Source organism: Cupressus sempervirens, chromosome 4 (genome assembly GCF_028749045.1).
Source record: "Cupressus sempervirens isolate cs-2001-9-10 chromosome 4, ASM2874904v1, whole genome shotgun sequence".
NCBI classification, from domain to species: Eukaryota; Viridiplantae; Streptophyta; class Pinopsida; order Cupressales; family Cupressaceae; genus Cupressus; species Cupressus sempervirens.
Genome location: NC_143121.1, coordinates 162,749,994 through 162,774,481, shown reverse-complemented (window position 1 = coordinate 162,774,481; position 24,488 = coordinate 162,749,994). Strand labels below are relative to the sequence as shown.

General features: G+C 34.7%; 1 long non-coding RNA gene across 5 annotated transcripts; it reads left to right on the top strand.

Annotated features, from left to right (window-relative positions):
- The first annotated feature begins 1,910 nt into the window (after positions 1–1,910).
- On the top strand, positions 1,911–22,601 carry LOC149560483 (uncharacterized). 5 transcript variants are annotated; one of them, XR_016363691.1, is made up of 5 exons: positions 1,914–2,062; positions 2,539–2,785; positions 11,079–11,199; positions 16,825–16,906; positions 22,309–22,601. It is a non-coding gene; the product is annotated as an uncharacterized LOC149560483 (long non-coding RNA). The 5 variants fall into 5 exon arrangements; XR_016363692.1 differs by lacking the exons at positions 16,825–16,906; positions 22,309–22,601 and adding an exon at positions 12,888–13,235; XR_016363689.1 differs by lacking the exons at positions 16,825–16,906; positions 22,309–22,601 and having other exon boundaries at positions 1,911–2,155; positions 11,079–11,726.
- Positions 22,602–24,488: the final 1,887 nt, after the last annotated feature.

Below are 24,488 nucleotides of genomic sequence, written 5' to 3'. Positions count from 1 at the left end.
AATTAAATTAAATATAGCAGCAACAATAATAAGAAAGGAGTAATTTCTTTCATGCAATGTTTTGTCTCTTCCATGCACTGTTTAATCTAATAGTTTTTCCATGCACCGAATTCACCAAATGAGAAAGAGAATGTAACATGCAATCAGAGATTTGAGTTTTTAGATCATGAATTTGCAAGGAGAATCAATTCTCCAAGTCTGTTTGTCTTTGGGAAGGCTCTCGACTTACCAAGGAAAAGCTTCAATTACGGACTGCAATGCTGGTACGACAATAACATTGAACCGTGGAAATCCTGCTTCCACCAACACATTCTTCTAGTCCTCCTCACTTCTCTGTGGGAAGCTTTGCCGTGATTTGGGAGGGTCGTGGCCTGCAATGATGTCGGGGATTCCGAGTAAAATGATGGATTTCACTGCCAACGAGTCAACAAAGGCCAATGTGTCTCTGTACGCCTGCATTTGCCCGGTGAGTTTTTCTTCCTCGCTCTCACACATTTCCTCATTCATACTTCCAACTTTGATAAACTCTCAATCGTTGATAGCATTCCTGAAGGATTTATTGCACACTGCAACGCTTCCAACCTTTCTCATTTATCTTTTCGTTTTTCGGATCTTGCCATTTTGACCGTTTCAAACGATTCGCTTCTCTATTTCGCCGTTCCTATAGCAAATTTCGTTCCGTCCCATCCTGTCTCCGGGTGTATTAAAATGAACGTCAAATTTTTTTCAAATGCCAAATTGTTTACAACCAAAGCTGCTTCCATTGTAGAAGCCTCTCGGCTTAATTATTTTGAAAAGTGTTACAGTTCCCAACTCTGCAATATATTTCTATGTTCCATTTCCGTAAATGTTCGGGATCTTTTCAATTGTTGGTAGTGGAAAAATTCAGCACAGCAAAAAGTAGCCATCTTTCATACCTATTCCATGCTTTCTTTGGGCTTTTCGTAAAAGCTCATTCAACATTAGTGGCTAAACTACATTGACACCCAGTCAATGAAGTTTTCGCTCTTTGATGTACCTTGCTTCGGAAGCTTCCTTTCATTCTAAAGTCTGGAGAGTTGTAAGAATGCCATACTCGTATTCCTCATTCTATTCTTGTCATATCAAGAGATCATGAAAACTGGATTTGTGATTGCACTTGCCAAAGGTGTGCTGGGAAATCTTGGCAAGATAACATTGAACGAGGCATCTCTTCAAACTGACAAAGAATGGTTGGAGAAGCAACTGAGCCACATATTTGCTTCTCTACAAGCTGCAGATAAGCTTAGTGGGCACACTGAGCCTGTTTAAAAATGGCTGGCAGAAGTGAAGAATATTGTTTTTGATGCAGAAGATATAATTAATGGGTACGATGTTGGGCATTTGTACACAAATACGAGTCAATCATGTGTAGGCAATTATAATCAACCAGTCTTCAAGTATAAGATGGGGAAGAAGATTAAGAACCTGAAAGATAGAATTAGATCAACCATTGAAGAGAAGCAGCGCAGGCTCAAGCTTTTCCAAGATGTGGCCCATCTAAGTCAGCCCTCAATTGGTACTTCGACAAGAGGAGGACAAGAGCTGCAAAGATGGAGTATCTTAGAGAGAGGTGCACCAGCAGTGGCTATTGACTACAAGGTCCATGAAATTCTGGCACTGTTAGACAACCCTGCTGTTGGAGTTGTTGCCGTTGTGGGCATCGGCGGGCTGGGGAAACCGTTTCTCTTGCAACACATCTTCAATGGATCAAAACATAGGTATGAATGCTCTACACGGTAGAGGTATTTAGGACGATAGATTAAGACAAAATTTTACTTTTGTCTAAAACACATTTTATAATTTAAATTAAATTTTTAAAAATTTAAATTACTCTTAAACAAAGACAAAAACACTTTTGAGTTTAGTAAAGTTTTAGTTATATCATCTCATTTCGTGACCGCACCAAACTCTTGGTGTTGCGGGAGGAACTCATCGTCTGTTACTTATCCAACGGCAAACACTGAGGCAGAGACTGAGGCATGATCGACTGAATTTATCAGGGGCGGGAAGGGTCACCATGCAGGCCTTGATCTGCTTATCCGTAAGAGAATTTCAATTTTTAGTTTATATGCCCTAGTTGTATTCTTCCATGGTTTTGCGCCTGATTCACGACTAGGCGGAGTGGGGCACAGAGGTAATCAAACCAGGGAGCGTCAGGGGCATAGGGGTAATAAGGATTTTCCTCTATGTCGCACCACAAAGCTCACCCCTATTCACTCTTCAGAATGGGAATGCAATGAGTCAGACCCCATCGATTGCCTTTGCCAAGATCATATTGCCCTAGAAATGATGCACTTGGTTGAGTGTTGAGAAAGAATAAATAAATGCCAGGGTTTAGATTCCCTGGAATACGCTGGGTGTTCCTATTATTCTGATATCTAGATCTACACTTCAAACAGTTATTAAATATCCTTACCGACTTGTAGATCTCATGTTTTTTCCTTTTTGTAATGTTAGTATTGTACAAATGTTAAATTCATTATCTGGGTGAAACCCTTTATTTTTACTTTCTGGCAGGTAAGTCAAAACAATGGAATTGTTCATCATGGGAAACACGTGATATCGTTGAAAGAAAAGAGAATCGGGTAGTATACTCTATGGGAACCAACTACCGTCTGTCTACAGGTTAAACGCTGGTGATCACCAGTTCGGGAAACTTTAGCACTGATATTTGGAAATCGCTGGGACCTCTGCATTCGCTAGAGGATGGGTAATAGTTACCCTGGATTGGAAAAGGGCGAATAAACTTCCATCTCGAGCATAGGTCAGCGCCGTAGTCATTAAACTCTCTCTGAGAACTGATTTTTTTTTTTCATTTGGAAGATGTTTGGCAGCTGTTAGACAGAGACTTTCCTTTGATTGAATGAAGTATTGGATGTCGGTGCTTCAAGTGTTTTCTTCCTTTTGTATTTTGAAAAGTGTGATTTGTTAAGGTTTGTACATAGTTCTTTAAACTTGTTCTAAATCCTACTGGATGACATATGATCAAATAAAGAACTGGTGTTACTCAGTGTAGAACAGCGAGGCTCATTATGAGGTTCTAATTGTTTTTTTTCCTTCGCCTTTGATTTGTATATATATTTAGATGTGTTATGAGAGTAGAAAATTAACGTGAAGCCGATTTCATGAGAAAGGTCTTGAGACCTTGAGCTTTAACAAACGTTTCCTCTCTCCTTAAAAGTTTCTTGAAGATATGAAGCAACTTAAGCTTGAAGACAAAGTTATTATTTTGACATTCAAATAGGCCTGGTGATTTTAGGAAATTAAGTGTCCCATCCCTTATTCATGCTTCTTTCTTACATACATGTATTCTTTTATGGTGTACTTTTTCAATTACCATACAACTTTATTTTCAATTAATCTATTAACTTCAGTAGGTGGGTGTGAAACTACAGTTTCTGGTCGTGGAAGACAAAGTGGGTAGGGATTATAGTGCTGAACTCTGATTCCATGGAATAGTAGGGGCTTAATTTATAATTATGCTGCCACAATGGATTTTCTAGCAAGGAACCAATCTAGTTTGTTGGGTAGGCTTGTTATCACTCTGCACACGAGTATTAGTACAAACCAATCTGTTACAATGAATGTGAAGGCCACATAATCTCTATTCTCTTATTTTTCTTTGACTGGAATCCAAGACACAGAGTTTGAGTGAACAAGTTTCCCCACACGATAATTGCTATCCAGACACCATATTTAATATTTTATAATGGGTACTTGAAAATCAACTAAAAAATGATTGTACTCTAGTTTATATACGTGGGGTTTCGCACAAACAAAGTCTTCATTGTTAATATCTTCATAATTATTACATATACATTTATGGGTACCTTTTTAAAAAGATTGTGTTCTAGCTTATGTTCGTGGGCATTCACACAATCAATAATCAATGCCTTCATTGAAAATTCGTTCATGTAGGATTTTTTTGCAGTGTATCTGTATGGACTCGATTTTGAATATCATTTTTTTTAGTCAAAGATTTCTAGTCATGTTTTAAAATAAGCATATCAAGTGTATCTTTTCAAATTACTAGAAAATAAACATCCACTTAAGTTTACAAATTAAGTGGTATCCGTATGACTGACCTGTCAAAGCATTATGTAGAGGCTACTTTGTATAGAATGATATCTGTAATGGGGTTACTAATGGATAATACTACTATGGCTTACAAACCATTGGTGATGGCTGGTAAGTGTCAAATGTCTGAGAGACATTTTCAGTGACCTAGGAGTTAGCTATGCTAGAGTGATTACTTGTACAATTACCCTTGCTGTTTAGTTACAATAATTGCATTAGTGACCATAAAATTTCAACCCTGTGCACATTCATGTCCGTCTCAATAAGAAAGCATGCCCAAATCTTGTCATTGTGATTCTCCATGATACCCTTCAAGACTGTAAGCCCCAAGTTTGGAATGATGCCAACTATTTCCATAAAGAGCTCCCTGTTCTTCATACAACATCTATACAAGTATTTTTAGGGCTTGATTCAAATTCTCTGCAATGATGGGGCATTCTAATGCTTAGTTGTCCAGCTAGCACCACCTGCCATAGTGATTGCTAACATAGCAACTTCCTCATCAAGAACCTTTGATTTCCCAGCCAGATTGATTTTATCAAGATACTTTGTCACACTCTGTAAGTAATACACGTGCTTTATGGTACACTCAAGTAAATTATCAATGTTGCACTTTGCTCCATTTGGAATAATATCTCATAGTTTCTTAAGACAATTTTGGATCTGTTGCCTATCCTTTGGCCCTGGCCTAGAACTCTCACCAGACTTTACTCACTTCTTGTTACCTTTTATAGGCTCCCTATAATGACCCATGTTTGGTTATATACAATTTGGATTTGATTGCAATTGTCAGTTAGTGCTCCTCATGAAGTAGTATGTTTACTTTTAAATTCTTTTTTATCTTGATTATTCAATCATACTTGCATGGAAGAAATGGATATATAGTGGACCCTATTTATTATATCCTCTTATGTAAAACATGATATTCTTATCTAGTATAATGGGATGTACAATTATAGCTTCTTGAAAAAAGGTATATGATAGTAGGGGTCAATGCTAAAGAAGGGTGTAATTCCTCTTAGATGTGTATAAGAAATAGAATGTGAACTGATCAATTATTATTTTATATTAGTGTCTAATTAGTAATTACATTGCAAATTTAATTTTTGACACTAGTTCTGATTGGTCTACTATTCACACGTTAGAGGTGTCATCCATTATCTACAAAATACAGTTTGCAATTCCTATGCCAAGCCAAAGGCAATTGCTCTTATTGAATATATCTGTAAGATTAAAATTACAGAAAATACAAAAAACCTCACGCTGAGACTGTAGATCTTCTTTGAAAATAGTTATTTGGCATTTATAATGTCCTCCCTGTTTTAACTGTCAAGTGTAAAGTTTGGCAGTGTTATTCCCTTTGCTATCCATATCACTGAATGGCATGCTCACTGATGTAAAAGAAATGTGTGTTGAAGGGCACATTGAGTATATATGTTTTCTGAGTGCTCTTTATCTTCCCTGTTTTTTCTCTTGAATTATATCTATATATGCAAATTATTTCCATAAATATGGAGGAAACAAGAATTAAAAATAATCGCTAATCTGTATTTGGTGTTCTGTTTGTTGCCTTATGACTATGAGTGTTGACTATAAATGTATTGCTGAAAGGATACTGTATCTCCCTCACATGGATGAAGATGGCGAAAAAGAAATAGATTCATGCTCCAGGTTGGGTGCCTTGAGAGACAAACAAGAACACACTCTTATAAGGCCATGTGAATGAAGAGATGCAATGAATGTGATGTGCCTTATCTCTGCCTATTCACACCCTTTAGTGATTAATGCTAATCACTATAACTTTTTTTAATGTGAGCTACTTAACTCTTACCTAAGATGACCCCTTGTAATCAATGGTGTAGATAGTAGACATGAAGAAGTTCTCCTTAGCCATTGATGTCTACTATTGTTCACTGTTCTTTTATCAAAGTATTTTTACCAGGTCAATAATTCGGAATTATATTTCATAAGTGGGTTTTAGCAAATTAAAAAGTTTAGTTTTACAAAGCAATAGCATCTGTTCTTTCTTGTCTTCCCAAGAGCTCAGGGTACCATCCAATGCCAATCCTATATTACAGCTTTGTTTGGTCTGTTAACTCTTTTATCTATGTTATTCAATTTTAGAATCAGTTGCCTTCTTAGTGGTTTTATTGCCTTTAGAGTTGTTGGTACAGGCTGGTAGAACATGATAATCTCTTTCCTTTCTGATGTAATTATTTTGGAGTATTTTTATTGTTATAAACTTGCATATTGCATTCAAAAAATTTATATCCCTCCCTTATAGTTTTTATGCCACTTAGAATATCTGCAACATGGTTTCTAGGATATTAGTAAATGTGGTTACTTCAGAGAGGCTTATTATGTAGTTCTAACAGATAAATAATGACACAAGTTTGATATTCTATTTGATATGTATGCATCCTTACTAAATGTAGGTAATTGATTGTAATACGATAGATACCAAATCACATTAACATTTTAAATCAAATCCACAAGAATGTAAATTAGATATTGTGCATCCACATTCCATAGTATTACCCCAAGGCCAGCGCAATTTTAAAAAAAAATGTCTAATGTTATATGTTAGCGTTTGGTTTTCACAAGTGAGCTATTGATGTATCAGTAATTTTGACCTCACATTTTCTCAGATTTTATTTCTTATTGAATGTTAAGTTTTTACCGAATTAACAGGATAGTGTTAGAAGGTTATAAATTAACTTATTTGAATGCAGAATTAATGTGTTGAGCCTCAAATTTCCTTGTAATTGTAGAAAACAACAAATCGACTCTGTATGAAGTAAATAACACATATTTTGCTTGGAAAGAAACAATGTCTTGATAATTTTAGTGAAGGTTATCAATTTTTTCTCTCCTAGCATCCAAATTAAAGATAGAGATAAATATTTATTAGTATATCACATTGCATACTATCTAATTTTTCTCTTTTCAGTCTAATCTATTAAAAATGTGCTAGATTGTTTCTATACAATTGCCATACTTTGTTCATGTTGCATTGTCATTTCTTATATCCCATCTTAAAAAAATTGGTAGTGAATTTATTGATTATTCACTTGCAAACATTTTTACCCGTGTCCTCATGGAACATAGGACAAAGAATCTGATTTGTACAGTCGCCTAAATCTAGGCTTTCTCTAGGATTGGAAATGTGTACAGCCATTGGTTGTTCCTTTCTCAGATGTACTCACCTGTACTACAGAGCAATTGTCAGACATAGCAGAGGAACAACACACAAGAGTCAAATTATGTGGTACTTGAAAATGCTGTTTTATAGGATATGTTCTCATCTGACTCCTGGTCAGTGTGCAAACATCTATTTGAAACTACATCATCTAACAGATCTTTAGACTTGGTCTCAGGCAAAAACCACCCTTCAGCTTTTGTCATTATGAATAAATTAGATTTCTTATTTACCTCCTTGGAATGATAACTTGAACAAGGAGAAACTCCAAAATATTTGTTTCCCAGATTTGCACCAGATATGCCTCTGTGAAATAACATTTGATCTCAAATGCTATTCCGTGGTACCTTTAAAGTGGGTCTCAATGCCTCAAGCAGTTGAACACTTGATGAAATGAATGAAACAACATTGATGAATGGTATTATTTATATTTTGCCCCTTAGAAGGAAAAATCTTGTTGTTATTAGAGATGTCAAATTGTATAACATCAGGATTATTAAAATCAGATTAAGTAGCCCAAATATTTGCTGAGGTCAGACATTGCACTTCTTGAAACTTCAACGACAGGGTTCATTCTATGTATACCATTCTTTGAATAATGCTCTTATTTATAGCATATTTTTACCAGGATGACTGATCCAATCCAACTATCTTTAATATTGAAACATTTTGATACCTGCTAGAATTTGCAAAACCATTGCTTAAATTCTCGTGCATTTTTGGGCTATGACACCCAGCTGGGGCAGTCCTTTGTACATTACAGGATTGCCTATTATCAGAGATGGCCATTCCCATGTTAGCCGAAGATAATGAAGGATAGGTGTAACTGATGTTTTTTGTATCTACCTTAATCATTGGCATTGCAGTTGCCTCCTTTTGTTTCTTGTTGATATTGCATGCAAGAAACCCTTTTTCTAATGAAGAGCGTCCAGACTGTTTATTATCTTGAAATAATAGAACCGAGGGTTACACATCTATTGAAATAATAGAACTAAGGTCTATACATCTACTGGAGTTTCTTGTAGTCTCTCATTTTTCTAGTTTCCTTTAAGCTGTCTTGGCCAAAACATTCAACATTAATTGATTTAGCACCACATATAGAATTCAAGAGGCAATCATCTTGACAATCTAATGTCATTTTCCCTTGATACTGTGATAGATGGGCGTGCCATAAAGAAGAACAACATTAAAATTTTGCGTGTTTTCCAAAAAATATAAATTTAAAATGACTTGAGTCATAGGCCCATACTTGCCAAGACTAGGTGAGTCGGGGTGAGTCTCTAGACCTGGCCAACCTGGCTCAGTTTAGACAGGCTAATTTTTGCCGAGTCTGGGAAAGTATTGTTATACTGCTATCAACACATGAATAATGCACATGGAAACTTCCCTTAACAAATAATACATTCTTTTGTACCAATGGCTAGTATTGATTATAACAGCAATATGGTTTGCAAATTTTATACTTAATAATCAGTTGGAGAGAACTAAATATACATAAATTAGTTTTACTAAGTAAGTTATAACCGATCACACAATTATAACTTACACAGAACTAAATAGCCAAACTCATTAAACCCTGATAACTAGAGGCAATGTTTCACACAAAGAACCTTGATCAGGCCTGATTCATGTCTAGGCTGTGGAAGCATGACATCTCTGTCTGTGTTCAATCTAAATATTTCATCAACTCAAAGAAGATCAAAAGCAACTTTGTGATAAGCAATATTTTATTCTCAATTATAATTATTTAATCATTATAATTATCACCGATTTATTCCTCTCAAAGTAATTAAGTGCCAAATCAAACAATGTAAACTCTGAGAATCTTTATGTTGCAGATTATGTACCTTCTACAAATGTTAATGAATCTATCTTCTTCTACAGTTGTTAACGAATCAAGCTTGTGTGACAGAGATCTGTTTGACAACTACATATCCCTATTTTGATATTACTTGTTTGGACTGTATCACCCATTTATATGAACTGTTTAACACAATGGTTCCATTTAGATAACACTATTGCATCTCTTTTGGAACATGAATGACAAACCTTGTTCTCGAGTTGAGGCCTGATTGTTGGGAGTTTAGATGTCGAGGTTGTTCAAATGAAATAATGGTGAAGGAGCAGCGAGAGGACAATGAAGACATAAAGACAAATGAAATCTATGGGTCGCAAGATTTATATTTGATTTTCATGTTGATGTAATATGAGAAACATGGTCTTTATGATGATAATCATAAATCATGTAATGGAAAACATATTAAAATGAAAAACGTTGTATATTCCCTATGTCATAGATGGGTAGTTGTAATTGGTTTGTAGTTGTTGTCAGCAGTTCTGGTAACAAACCAAGAGAGACTCCGTTGGTTTTGACCAGTTGTATGCAGTTTTTAAAAGGAAGAGAATCAAGAAATAGATTTTTAGGAAGAAAATGCAGAGGTCTCTCTTTTTATGAAGACGATATATAAGAGAGAATGATTGGGACAGTAAAAAATACTTATCTGTATTTTAGTTTTCTATGTTTTGTCTGCAACTTTTAACAGTTCATTTTAAAGCTTTGCATATGGAATTTGAAAGCTTGGTAGCCTTTGTTCTTAATGATGAATACCATCAATACAAATAATAGTTTGATTTCAAGTTGAGTTTTGCACGTTCCTGTAGAATGTTTCAATGAGCCATAGAGGTATTATAGAGCTTCTGAGATTCATTATATAATTACTTTGGGTGTGAACGGGTCTTTCAAGATTGGGAATTCCAAGAATTTAAAGTGTAAATTAGATTATTCTTGGTTGAAATCAAACTCTGTAATTACTATTTTATTTTATTTTGGAGAATCTAGTTTTTGTCTGGGTTAACTTAAATCCCAATGGAGATCATAATAATATGAGCTGTTTGGTTGAATTGGAATTGTGCAAAAACTAGTCATATTAAAGGGTTTATAAGTTTTCAATGCACCGTTGGATTTTTCCAACTTGGATATGCCTTCATACTCCTAATTTAAAATATCCTCACCAAAGCGATCTTCATAATATGGCCAGGATAGAAAGTTATTAGGTATTGAATCTGATGCTTTCAAAAACATCAAACTGATTCAAATCTGTGGTGAAGGAAAGTTTTATTGGTTTGCAAAATGACTTGGTAAAAGTGTCAACTTCTTTGGACATTGAATTCATTGATTATAATGGAGCACAAATAGATATTTGGGAAGAATCAGCTTGAAATGGATTAATGATCTCTCACATTTACATGTTATCAGCTTGAAGTAGAGGCAGAAATTTTATCTAATGTTCAGCATGCGGTATAGAAATCTAGTCACGCATATGTGGAATTTCTATGACAGTTGATTGCCAAGCGGTATGGTACTTTTGAGATTTGAAGTATCCATTGTTCTTGGTTTAATGTGTTGGGTTCTTTATTATCAGTTGGGATGTGGTTTTTAACAATATTGGGAATTCTAAAGTGGTTAGTTGCAAGTTCACTGGAAAATGCATGCATCAATTTATAATGGTGTAATCTTCCATGCTATCATGATTGTGATAAGAGAGGCTTTGTTTGAAAATCAATAAGGACTGCAAATCCTTTAATATTTCATTTGACTGAATGGAATGCCACTTGAATCATTTTTGAATTGTCCACTTCAAAATAAATGTCATGATTGTCATTTTGTTTTTCAATACAATCAATTTTGTACAAGCCAGTCTATTAAGTCAAGGTTATGTCCTAGAATGTTAAATGTAAGTGTTCACTAATTCGAGAGAAATGACTTATGTTAAGTGTGCAGATCTACAAGTAAAGGATGGAACTGGCAGTGTGATGTAAAGGCACGAAGATGAACAACTATTTGAAAAAATGCACACGGAGGATAACTGCAGAGAGAAGCGACTATCAAAGTCAAAGAAATGGTGAGACTTATTCAGCAAATTTTCAGTGCTCGTTGAGTTTTAATTACCAAGAATTTTGTAATGCTAAATTATGGAACCAGAATATGTTCTTTTAGTTAGCTGTCCAATTTGGCTTTGAAGTGGATATACAAATCTTAGTCTAGTTTCTTGAATAAAAAACTTAGAATCATGGAAAGGATTTAATATGTTTGTATTGTTTAGTGGCTTGAGAATACAAGCTACCCTGTGGGAAATTCTAGTATGCAGATTTAGCAAAATAGTAAACTGCTCTTTATCATGAAAATAGCTGTTTGGAGTCGTGGAAGTTTACTCTGCATCAAATAAGGACAAAACTTTGAATCTTTACAAGGATGGGATAGAAAGGGGAAGCCATCAATGTTTTCCCGATACATTGGGATGTACAGAGATATCTTCTATCCTCCGCAAATAGATAGGTCATATAAATGTGTAGAGGGGATAATGTTTGCAGTGCATGAACAGTTGTAACTCTGTTTTTTAATGAATTTACAAAGATCTTCACCATGGCAGTACTTATCCAAAGAAAAATGCCTTTGGGAATTGTGTTAGCATTTAGAAGGAGAAAAAATTGGCCTTGGGAATTGTGTTAGTAATAAGAGGAAAGTATTGGCAATGCAATTCATCGAAGGGAATTTTTTCTCTGTGTCTACTTTTATCATGTCATGTGAGAATGATATTATTATTTCTCAAATAGTCTAAACATTACTCTCTCTTAGCCACTTGGACGAGTCGCAAATTAGAGCTTTCTTTTTCTTTCCCCCCGCAACTTCGAGAACCTATCTGTATGATTGTGTATCTCTTTTCTGGAGACTCAGAAAATTGAATGTTATTTACACTCTATGGAAATCCTCTATTTTTATTCTCTATTCTTCTATTCATAGATTCTTCTTCAGTACGTGCAACAAATTCTTTTTCTGTGGTGGTCTTTTCACCTCCCACTTACCCATGCCTTCTTCTCGGATCCTAAGACTTCTGACACTAACTCCTTTGTGCAAAAAAGATGTTTTCTTCTTATCTATCTTCTAATGCCTTATCTATACTAGCACTATAACTTGTCTCTCAAGGCATCTCTGCTCAATTTTCTTACCCTCTACCAGATATCTCATTCCCATGTAGGTAACATTCGTCTTTTTCTTGTGCAGCAAATGTTTCTGTCATTTTTTTCATGCACTGTAAACTCTTTACTCAATGTTTGGCATATCCACTTCGTCCCATTGACATATCCACCAAATCTTCTCTACCACACATTAATACTTTTAGTTTCTTCCAATTTTTGACTTATTCATTTTGGAATTGTCACTGCAACTTCCTCCTTACACAATTTGTGAATTTTGCTTATTTATATTATACTGTCGATTGGTTTCTAAATCTGCATTCATAAGAGTGATCTTTTATCTTCATGTGCGCCTAGAAGGATTTTCATTTACTTGAATTCTTATTTGTAATTACTATGCCAGATCCTCCTATGCACTTTTCGTTCTGTATGCTTCTCCTTTTGCATTTTTCACTCCATCGTAAAAGAGGCATTTAAATTCTAACTAATTGACAATTATCTCTGTGGCTTCTTTATAGTCATCCATAGTTCGGAAAATTATGCTTATACTTCCAGTGCTGGCAAATTGATGCAACTTTTTCTCAATTGTTTTGACTGTGGACGTGTCTTCTTGCAGGTCAGAAAGTGGAAATTTGTTTTCAACCCACATTCCTTCATTTTTTGACCGTGGATGTGTCTTCTTGTAGGTTAGAAAGTGGCAATTTGTTTTCAACCCACATGCCTTCGTTATACTTCCATATTTTGCATACTTGTTGAGTTGTATACAAAGCTGAGGAAAAATGAGATTATGTGCATTATTGAAGGATTTCCTCTACTTCTAGATGTATGTTTTTCCATACCCACACCCTTGAAGTTTTTGTCCAACTATTTGTTGCTTCATTTAGTCCCCTGTTTTAGATTCAGGATTTATTAACAGGGGTTTTATCTGCTATTGATTATAATCAAAAGACTCATTTTCGCTGAAGGATCAGCAACAAATAGCCAACCTAAGGAAGTGACCTTTCTAATAGAAGTCAGGTTAGTAACACTCAAACCCTCATATCCAAGATTTATGGTGTTTTTGCAGCTCTAAGATTTCTATTTGACAGTTGACTTGGTGTAACTGTGTAAAACCAATCATATATATTACTTAGATTGTATTCCCTAAAATCCAGAGTGAGGGCTTTTTTCTCATATAAATTAGTTATTATTTTATTCTCAGTTAAATGAGAATTAGAGCTCTTTTCTCATAGGAATTAGTTGGATAACATATGCAACTTATCCAAAGCTAGGGATTATAAACTTCAAAGTATTTTTGGAATAAGCTTTGTAGAAATTTTTGACTGATGCCAAAGATTTATACATGTTATAAATCAAAAGTGATCTAAAACATCAATTCCAAAAATATATGAACAACTTAATCCAAAAATGAGCCAAAATATTGATGCTAAATGATCTAAACATTGATACCCGTACTGATACCAAGAATTTCTATGTTACTTAATAGTTAATCCCGTAGCAACCTTTTTCTCACAACCACATACTACATAAATGCTATCTATCATCTAAGTTATGGTTCTATTCTCATAGACTAGTACAAATTGGTTATATTGTAATCATAATTAAGCTAGATTTAGAGTTCTTTTCTCATACATATAGATTGTAGTGTACCGCTAATGAAACCAGAGTTACAATTCTTTTCTCTTACATATTAATTGGATTATCATTGTAGTCATAAATAAACAAAAGCTGTATGCCCTTATGCAAATATTATTTTTTAGCTGTATCACATACTCAATTAAGCTAGAGCTGTGTTTCTTTTCTTATAGTGATTGTTGTTCTATTGTTCTCACAGATTCTTGTGATGGAATAAAAATGTTAGATTGCTGGGAGGTAATTTGTAACTGGGGGTTTACCAGAAAACTCCCAGGCCTATCTGCACTTTGTCAATGTCTCCTCCCACCCCTGTGAGGATATCTTGGGATGTCTTTCCCCAACAGAGTACAGGATGCTTCCCCGAGTCTCTTGGGCAAGAATCTAGTTGGTTGAGTGAGTAGTAGATAGATATCTAGTTCAAACCATTAAACTAGGGACAAATTAATATACATCAAACATTTTTTTCCAATTCCTACTGTCTAGGTTGATCTGACTCCCTACTATGGAGGTTGATTTAGAGTGGTATAAGTAGGAGACACATGGGCAAAATAGGCAAAATCACGGGTTGGTATAGTGAGAAGTTTGAAACCATAGAAGCTTAGGAATATTAACAGTATAATAGAGTTTAGGGGCCCTCCCAAGGATATGTAAGGTGGGGTGATAATATAACCCCCTGCTCTATAGGGTGATTCAATTCATGCTTCCTACGAACATCCTCAACCCATTTCTGAGGAACTATATAAGGATATTACTATGGTTCATTTCCAACTAATCTGTAACTGTCTCTCCTTCTACTTCCACCCTTGCTACTTTTTCATTTGTTGTGAAATATTGATCTTTCCCTCGCCGACTATTATCTCTCTCTGCTAGGTATAATTGTATCAAATTCAAAGATATAGAGTCTTCTTCTATGGCTATTAATTGTGACTCATCTAATGACTAGACCAGATTACTTTCCAAGCAGTTGCACTAGACACTCATTCAGACTCCAATAGAAGGAATTGCAAGTTGTTAGAGAACGCCCCACTCAAGGACTAAATCAAATATTTAACCCTTGTAAAAAATGCATGCATGCATTATTCATTCCTAGGACCCACACAATAGTTTTCTTCTAATAAAGGGATTCACTTTGTAGTTTGTTCTATCAACTAAAAATACACTGATAGACATTTGTAACCTTAACAATAAGACAATTATCTAATGCAATTCCTCTACTGGAAAGATTTATTCATGGAAAACTTTGTATTAGTAACCATCTTGAACTTGTTATACTGAGTTGTGATAGTTTTTTTATAGTATGACACAAGAGATTTCAACATAGAATGCCTAGACCAACACATTGTCCACAAAAATAATGACACAAGAGAGTTCAAAAGAAGGCATTCCATAAGAAAATGGAATCAAACTATCATTTCCAAACTAGCAAGCTCTGATTAGGAACCAAATTAAGATCTGACAACAATTGTCTAAACTTGGAGTACAAATACATAGCAAACAAACTTAACATAACAGCCTTGGTATGCTTAACTTAACCTACAGATTAGCAAACAAAATTATACCATCAAATTCCTTTGAACAACTACAAGATGAGGGAAAAATATGTTGGGAAAGGTGGAAACTTACCTATAAAATAACTTACAGAGTGGTATAGTGATACTCAAATATTGAATGAATCATAAGCATTAAATAGAAAAGGCTAAGTTGATCTAGTGGTAAGGCCATTTTAGTAGACATATTCTTATTTTCTCTTCATAATCATCCTCCTAATTTTTTTTAAAATTTCTATAGATGTGGATTTTTCTCCTGTATTGCTCAAACTGGGCTAGAGAGGTTACACAGTTGTTTCTATTCCAGCTAAAGTCGGTGTATCCTTTGCATTCTGAAGTGCCTTCTAGTTTGTATGAGATTGGCTAAGCCTGGCTTGAGGGGAAGGTCTTATTCCAAAAAAATCCTTTTTGGCATGAGCACCATATATGGTTGGTTATCATGTTGGTCACTTTTCAAGTGACAAGTCTTCCTAAAAAATGATTAAGAAGCTATTATGTACTCTGGGATTTGTCAAAATGAGTACAATGTTATCTCAAAGCATGACACAAATCTACAGCTGAGGCTCTATCTTTTCTTAACTACATTATTACAATTTTAGAATCTCCTCTCAGAGTTCTTAAGCTCTGTTAATTAAAATAATAAAGGTTTTGGTTTGAGATTCTAAGCTACTTTTTCTTATTTAGATGCATAAATTCAAAACTTCTCTCTACCTAAAGTCAACTAAGAGAAACTGAAATCAGCCCAAAAAACTGTGATTTTAATACTTGAACCATCTAAAATCAATCCTTACTGTTTTGTAGCCATATATAATTATCAATGACTACTTTTTGTACATTTTTGGTTGTACTGAATCAAGCAATGGGGGATACTATCTTGACTTCCATGTTTATTTTTATTTTTTAGCTGCTATGATGGTTTTTTTAATTTGGATATCCAAGTTTAAATCTTGGTTGTGGACAAATTTTGTAGTAGCATGTTTGCACCATTTGCTGAAAGGTTGGTGTCTTATTGACCAGTGAATTTTAAAAGCCTTACCTTTGCATATTGGATAACAGTCTACCTTGGTTAATTGAGTATGGCAAGCTTGTATTTACTGTAGATTGTGGCATTTGATCAATAATTTTTTTTCTGCATTTCACTTACATCCAGTTCACATTTTTGTCATAATTATTATTGAAAGCATGAATACCATGTTTGCAAGCCAGTGGTAAGACAAAGTCTTGACACAAAGTTTGGTCATTACTTGAGCTATTTAAGCATAATTTTGTTTCAGTTGGGCATGGTGCTTCTATTCTACATTTCAAGATATATCTCTCTCTTATTATTGTGATTATACCTCTTCTAACTTTGCTTTAATATGTTGAGGGAAGCACATGGTACAGGTGGTTGTAAGCAGAATCTCTTACAAATTTATCACATGAATAAAGTATGAGACACATCTCAAAGGACATTGTATGATTCTTTGACCTTTCCTCTTGTTTTTGTAACTAGTGGCTGGTCAATAAACACAGGGTTTTTGTTTAATGTTTACATACTTATAGTTCCCATCTAGACTTTACAAGGTCTAAGTAACCTTAGTGTAGATCATTTAGGGAGGACCTTGACTTGCCACAGTTTCTTATGCAAATAAGTTCAAATTTTCTTTTCAATTCAATTTTTTTTCTAAATGTAAGAAAAATTAGCAAGTCTTTATCCTTTGTTTAATAATTACATATGAGTAGCATTTGTTCTGACTTATATCTCTTGTGTTCTACAATTTGTTTGGACCATTGTTTTATCCATGCTTTGGTGAACATGTTTTTGATACCACCAAATAGACAAAATAACTCTTTATAGGCAAAGGTGATAGTCAAACATCATAAAGTAGAAATTGGTAGATATATAATTATAATAATTTAGATATACCTGAAAACAATTGAAGTTCAATGGATGATCATGATTTCAAACTAGAATTGATTTTAAATGTGACAATACTTTAGGTTGTACAGAGTCTAGACAAGATATACACTACCACTAACAAAAGATTAATATGAATTGGAGAATCATGCCTTGTCAAATTTAGGACCTCAAGGTTATCAATATTCCTTAATCAAACCCATAATACCCAAAATATAGTTTTTTCTACCAATGAATCACAGATATTTAGTCATTTTATATCTATTACTTTGCCATTGTTTAATTAGGAGTGATATTGTTGTCATGTTGAGTAGAAAATGTATAGAACTTGATGTAAGGATTGTTTCATTTCATTCATAGTAGAAAATATCACTATTTCCTTGAATTATTCAATGCTCTCAATTTGATTAGTTGACATTTAGGATATTATAGGGTGGTGAATGTTGTGGGCTTTTCACACCATCCCCCCATTGCAAATGGGGGCCCCCCCTTTTGTCCCCTGGTCTTGTCTTTTTGGCTTTAGTTCTTGGTAGTATTGGGCTCAATCTTCTAAAGTTCCTTCTTTCAAATGAGAATTGGTAAAATTGGCCATATCTGGAAAGTGTTGTGCATGTGGCTCTGAGAATGGAAATTGTTTGCTTGTTTGAAGATTGATTGTCTTGACTTACTATTTTTAGAAAGTCTATTTTTAGTAAATGTCATAGCCTCTCGGATTAACCTTATTTTGCCTTTGGGACAACTTACTAGTTTTAGAAAGTCTATTTTTATTAAGTCTATTTTTAGTAAATTTCACAGCCTCTCAGGTTGGCCTTATTTTGACTTTGGGACAACTTACTATTTTTAGAAAGTCTATTTTTAGTGAGTCTATTTTTAGTAAATTTCACTGCCTCTCAGATTGGCCTTATTTTGACTTTGGGACAACTTACTATTTTTAGAATGTCTATTTTTGGCGGGTCTATTTCTGCAACAAGTGAGCTATGGTTGATAAAGAGCCAAAAGGGTACATGTGTCTATATCCAAAAGAATGAGCAAGCATGATAGTCAATCAGGAAAAAAATGGTGGAGTCTGGAATCACCCATGAAATATCCAAAAGTAGAAAGGCATGAAAATAACAAGAAAAATGGTTGTTGCGGAATTCTTCCATCATGGACAAAATCCAAGGTCACTCAAAAATCCAACCTTGGAGAAAAATGGTTGTTGTGGAATTATTCCATCATGGACAAAATCCACGATCTCTCAAAATATCCTACCATGGAGAGAAATGGTTGTTGCGGAATTCTTCCATCATGAACAAAATCCACGATCACTCAAAAAATCCAGCCTTGGAGAAAAATGGTTGTTGCAAAATTCTTTTATCATGGACAAAATCCAAGATCACTCAAAAATCCAGCCTTGGAGAGAAATGGTTGTTGCGGAATTCTTCCATCGTGGACAAAATCCACGATCTCTCAAAAAAATCCTTCCTTGGAGAAAAATGGTTGCTGTGGAATTCTTCCATCATGGACAAAATCCATGACCACTCAAAATTTCCACGAGCAAGAGAATTAGAAATCATGGAAGCAAAAATGGCTAAGTATTCGAAATTTCTCCTTCATAGAAGCAAAAATGGCTAAGTGTTGGAGATTTGTCCTCCATAGAAGCAAAAATGGCGAAGTGTTAGAAATTCCTCCTTCATGGAAGAAAAAATGCTAGTGTTGGAAATTTCTCTTTCATGGAAACAAAAATGGCCAAGTGTTGGAGATTTGTCCTTCATAGAAGCAAAAATGGCTAAGTGGTGAAAAATTTCTCCTTCATCAAAAAATGAAAAAGGATTAAGTGCTGGAAATTTCTCCTCCAGATCTAGAATTTTACCCTCTTCAAGTGTGTACCCAAGACTAGAAAAATGATTGATGATGATTAAAAAAGGGGGAATTCTTCAAAATGTAAGAAAAGGCATAACAGTGAATTGAAAGCATTCGAAGAAAAAAGAGGAGAAAGCTCTAGTTCTAGAAATTCAAGAAAGACGCTCACATCCAAAATTCTAGTACCAAGATCAAAGTACTAAGTGGGTCCCAGACATCCAAGGTTCAAAGATCAAAGTTCAAATCCACAAATCCAAGAACATGGCGAAGGAAGTTCAATATGAAGAAATTCCAGAGTAACATAATCATCAACAAGGGATTCTAATCCATTTTAGGGAGATAAATTTCCAAGCAAGTACATAGAAGACGAGAATGTTCAAAGAGAGATTTTCAAAAAAGTCAGTCAAAGTTGGATCTTAGTTAAAATGACGTAGTTGGAAAAGACTCGAGCTTACATGGCCTCCATCATCATTTCATGGCATCCAATTATCTTTGATGAAGAACTGAGGTCTCCAAGTCAAACTTCTATGCATTCAGAGAATGGAATCAAGAATAATTTATTCAAGGAAGACTGAGCATTTATTGAGTAATGGACATGCATGGTGGATATTTATTGCACCCCACTCCTTAAACGAGCATGCATAGTGGGCATTTATTACCCACTATAGTAGTGGATTCCTTGTTGCATTAATGTAGATTCCTTTCCTTTGCCCTAACCCTAATTAGGGCTGATGTGGCACAATCTTGGCCATCGGTTATTGTGATCATTTGGGCCACCTATTGTAATCGAGGACCTATATAAAGGCCTCATTTCTCATTTGTAAAGGGAGATTTTTTATGAGATTATTGCTATGAGCTACTGAGATAATAAAGTTTTCATTGGAATTTGGTAAATACTTGATGTGTCTTAGTGCTTGCTTGTTCTCCTAAATTTCTTCAATTAGATTAAGTTTAGCCTAGTTAATGTGTGGTGATTACAATGGAGAATATGATGGTGTATTGATGAATTCCTTTGGTTCATACTTTTGACGTTTTAGTGATTCTAACTCGTTGTGTAAAGTTAGTCTGAACCCTTTTCATGCATATGCTCAATTTCTATCCTTCGCATTCATTGTTCTTTATGATGGTGTATGCAGTGATATGAAAATCTTTGGCATAACCCTTGAAGATTGCACCGTCACGCATAGTTGTAGTATAACTTGGCGAAGTAGAATTCAGTAAATTGAGGAATTTGTCCGCTAGAGAACTATTTGTTGTTATCACTACCCTTAGGATTAGAATAGAGTTCCTGAACCCTATCTTATTGAATTTCTACATATTTTGTGAAAACTCCAAAAAAAAGTACTTCATTGCAAAACCTTAAGATAGCTCCCACATTCAGTATGGCTTGAAATGAATCTAAACAAACACGTAAGGCCCCTTGTGATCATCAGCAAATCACATCAACCACCGATCTTATCCATAGTCAAGACCTGGCATTAAAGGAACCTTGAAGTCATTGTATGATCTTTTAGCAATCTTAGCATACACAAGACTTTATTGAAGAGAGGATAAGATATTTCGGTATTTTGTTCTACTGTTTGGTGGGTCATAAAACACACATCAACAGTGAAGAGTATTTGAATCTGGTTCATACTCTTATATTTTCACTCTCAACTCTGTTTAATCACAATATATTTGGACCCAATCCATGCTTGCTATTTGATTAGTTTTGGAGAGCACAATTCTATAAATTGATAAACAAACAAGGGTTATCATTTTTTTAAAATAACGTAAGATTAATCAATGCAATGATGCAATCTATTTGGGGTTGAAAAAGAATGTTAATTTAGAAAAATATGATGTTTCATTGAGATTTTTTGTTTTGACAAAAAAGCACAAGTTTTGTTCGGAGACTTGTGAGTTGATGAATTTGTGTGGAGGGTTTGAAAAAGTAGCTTGTGGTTATGATTGGCAGTTCTTGAATGGAGGAAGAGGAGAATGGGGGAGGGAGATGACATTGGTACTACACCCCATAAGCCCCATCAATCAACTTTCAAGGTTATGCCAAGCCTTAGTGGCCAGGAATGTCTCCTCTTCCATCTCAATAATCTCTGCGAACAACAATAACTTAAATAGCTCAATGCTCTCTTGGATTTGTTTTGGAATTTGGTAGATTCTTTGTAGTGAGCTCTTCAATGCAAAGAATTCCATACGTCGAGGCCACAAAATATCTTCTCAAGACTACTGCACACATAGGCACCATATTTGTTCAGGCATAAACTGTGTGAATGCTTTTATTCATGAATCACTATGTCCGTCTGAAGTGGTTTTATACATTATTGAAGCTTGCTTGAAAATATGCAAGTCAACAATCCTTACAATGACTAAAAATGTTGGTAGAGGCTAGAGGATATGGACACTATCAGAACTACTTATAAAATTGATAGCCAGAATCCTAGCTTAGATGTTGTTGCTGAAACAGTTGTAGCTACATCCCTATTGTTCCATAGCATGAACCCTTCCTATTCTAGGAGGTTCATTTGTGCTCCCATCATGGTAAATTTTTAGTAGCTTCATGAACTCAAGCTTTACTAAATTCTATTATTTGTTTAGTATCTCATCAACCTCCCTATTCTAGATTTTTTATTTTGCCAATAAGCAACAAAGGATATTACAGTAACTCGCTTAAGTCCACAATCAGTCCATTCTATTGCTCTTTTACTAGGTTAGAGTTAAAAGTAAATAATTGTGGTATGCTTTCAGATTATATTGCAGCAAAACATCAGTTGAATTAATTTTCTTGGGTGACCTCTCTTAGGATGAACCATTGTGGGGAGTTGGGTGGATATTTAAAGCAATCAAAAGTGTAAAATAGTTGATTTTCATTCAAGAGAATGGCCAAAGTTTCTAAGCTAATGAATCAAACAATAGATATGGGTGGTTCTATAAATATGTTGGAACTAGAGTGATTTTATCGAAGGTACACAAACTTGAAGTTGTGGGTACTAATATATTTCAAGTTTTCATTGTCAGTATTTTTTTGTCTTATTTAAAATAAAGCTATCTGAGTACATGCTTTACTACAAATTATTTTCATGGATTGACTACAATTGGGTATGCATTGTTTTGTGTAGGAATTCTTGATTGGGAAAGTGCAGTCTCTTCAAGACTACAAATATCACATTGATAACTACATCTTCTTTATTGTGCCTAGAACATCAACTTCTAAAACTAAATACACATCAGGTTGGTTAAAAATTACTTTGTCTGACTGAATGGATTCTACTATTGTGATAAAAACCCATTACCTAAAACTAGTGTGTATAGCTTCTCAAAACCATTCAGAAACATTAGCCTCCAAATAGGAATGGTAATGTTGGAATTAAAACAAGTAGTATTTGGTATAAACTACTCATAGTTTGAAGTCCTTGTGCATCTAGGGAAATTTGATCAAGCTCACAACAAATAACTTATATAATAATGGCATCAATTTTCAAAACATTGAACTCTAAAATTTTTCTTTGACAATGATTCACATTTTTGTAATCCACGATGAATCCAAACAAGAAGTGCAATCCCCATCTTTCTTCATCCATACATTATTCTTCTTGTAGTCTTTTTTTAACCTGCTATGCATTATGTTGTCTTTTTGTTTCCTTTGTTTAAGTCTTCCAACACTCTTATTAGTCCATAGGCACTGAGTTCTTTTCCCTCTTACTGCACCCTTCTTAGCTATTTTCTTCCTCCTCAAATCTCCCTGTCATTAGCCCACAATCCCACTTCTCTTTCTTGTTCACAACAAACTCCCTAATTTCCAACGAACTCCCCTCTTTTATTACACTAGATCTAACTTGTATTTAAGTTTGTTATAAAATTCCTTCCATTTGTCTTCCCTAAGGCAATTCAACTTCTACTTGATGTGTATTTGATATGTTTAGAATTAGAGTTTAACGGTCTTCTTAGAATGCAGCAATTTAAAATTGATTTAATAAATTAGTTATTTTAAAAGGCTTTCATTCTAAGTGGTGATGACAAATAGTTGACATGCTTGTCTTTGCTTCCACATTAGGTGTACATGTGTACCAGGTCAGTTGCATCTAGAATCGTTCTTGGTTGTTGTATGTGTATGCCCATTTTCAAACCCTTGAGTCAGCAACATGTAGAGAACATACCTATAAAGGTTTTTTAATTATGAAACCGTGTTTTATAGTTCACAATTAAGTTCAACCTAATTTGTTCAACCATTTGTGTGATGAGCTAACAACCTAGAGTGCGAGATTTGACTGTTCTAGAACTTAGCACCATCTATCCACGTGTAAGTCTCACCTCACCACCAATGTTTCTATTCATTGAATCAATTTGTCTTGCTCCCTTCTTGTAGCTCTTATTTGCAAAACCTTAGACTATTAATTTTTATTAATTTAAAAGGTGCTAGCTCAATGGACGAGCACCTACATTACAAGTAGGGGGATGGTGGTTCTAATCCATCGTGCCTTAACATGAATTAATTAATTATATTGTTGTTTATATTAAATAATATATATATTTTAATTTATTATTTTATACCATCTTCTCTCTAACCACCTTCAAGAAGACTGTAAGCGAGATTAAAGATATAATTGTTTCTATAAAGACAATTAAAATTGTCTCTAAGAGACAATGATTGTGTTGTTCCTTATTGTCTTTATAAGACAATACTTTACGACAATAGTTTAAGACAATCACTTAAAGACAATATGTAAGACAATACACAACATTTTTTAGTCTCAAATTACGACAATTCACTTAAAAATTGTCTCCAATATTGTCTTAAAACCCCCCTTCATGTTGTAGGGTGCCTGGATTTCTATTTCACAGATATCTTCTCTTAGGAGATTGCAATGTGACCTAGCTTACCATATTGGTATAGAAATAGATAGTAGAGTTAGTGATGCGCAGGTAGTTGAATTGACACATGAGGGATTAGAGGGCAGAAGATGTTTGATTGTTCTGGAGGATGTGTGGATGATTAGCTAGAATTAGGCAACTTTGTCTCTAGACTTGGGATTCCCACTGGCCTTAATAACTAGTACAAAATAGTGGTTACCACCAGAGATAAAGATGTTGCTAAGAATAAAAATGCTTATATCTATGAGATGGAACACCTCAATAAAGATGAGGGAACAGTCGGCCTGAGCAGGTGGAGAGCAATGCTCATCAAATTGTGGAGGATTGCGGCATCCATGGCCAAGTCTCCCCTCACATCTTTTTAGCATTTGTCTATAGGCATATGCTATTGTAACTAGTTTGGTTTAATTAGTTATTAAAGACATTC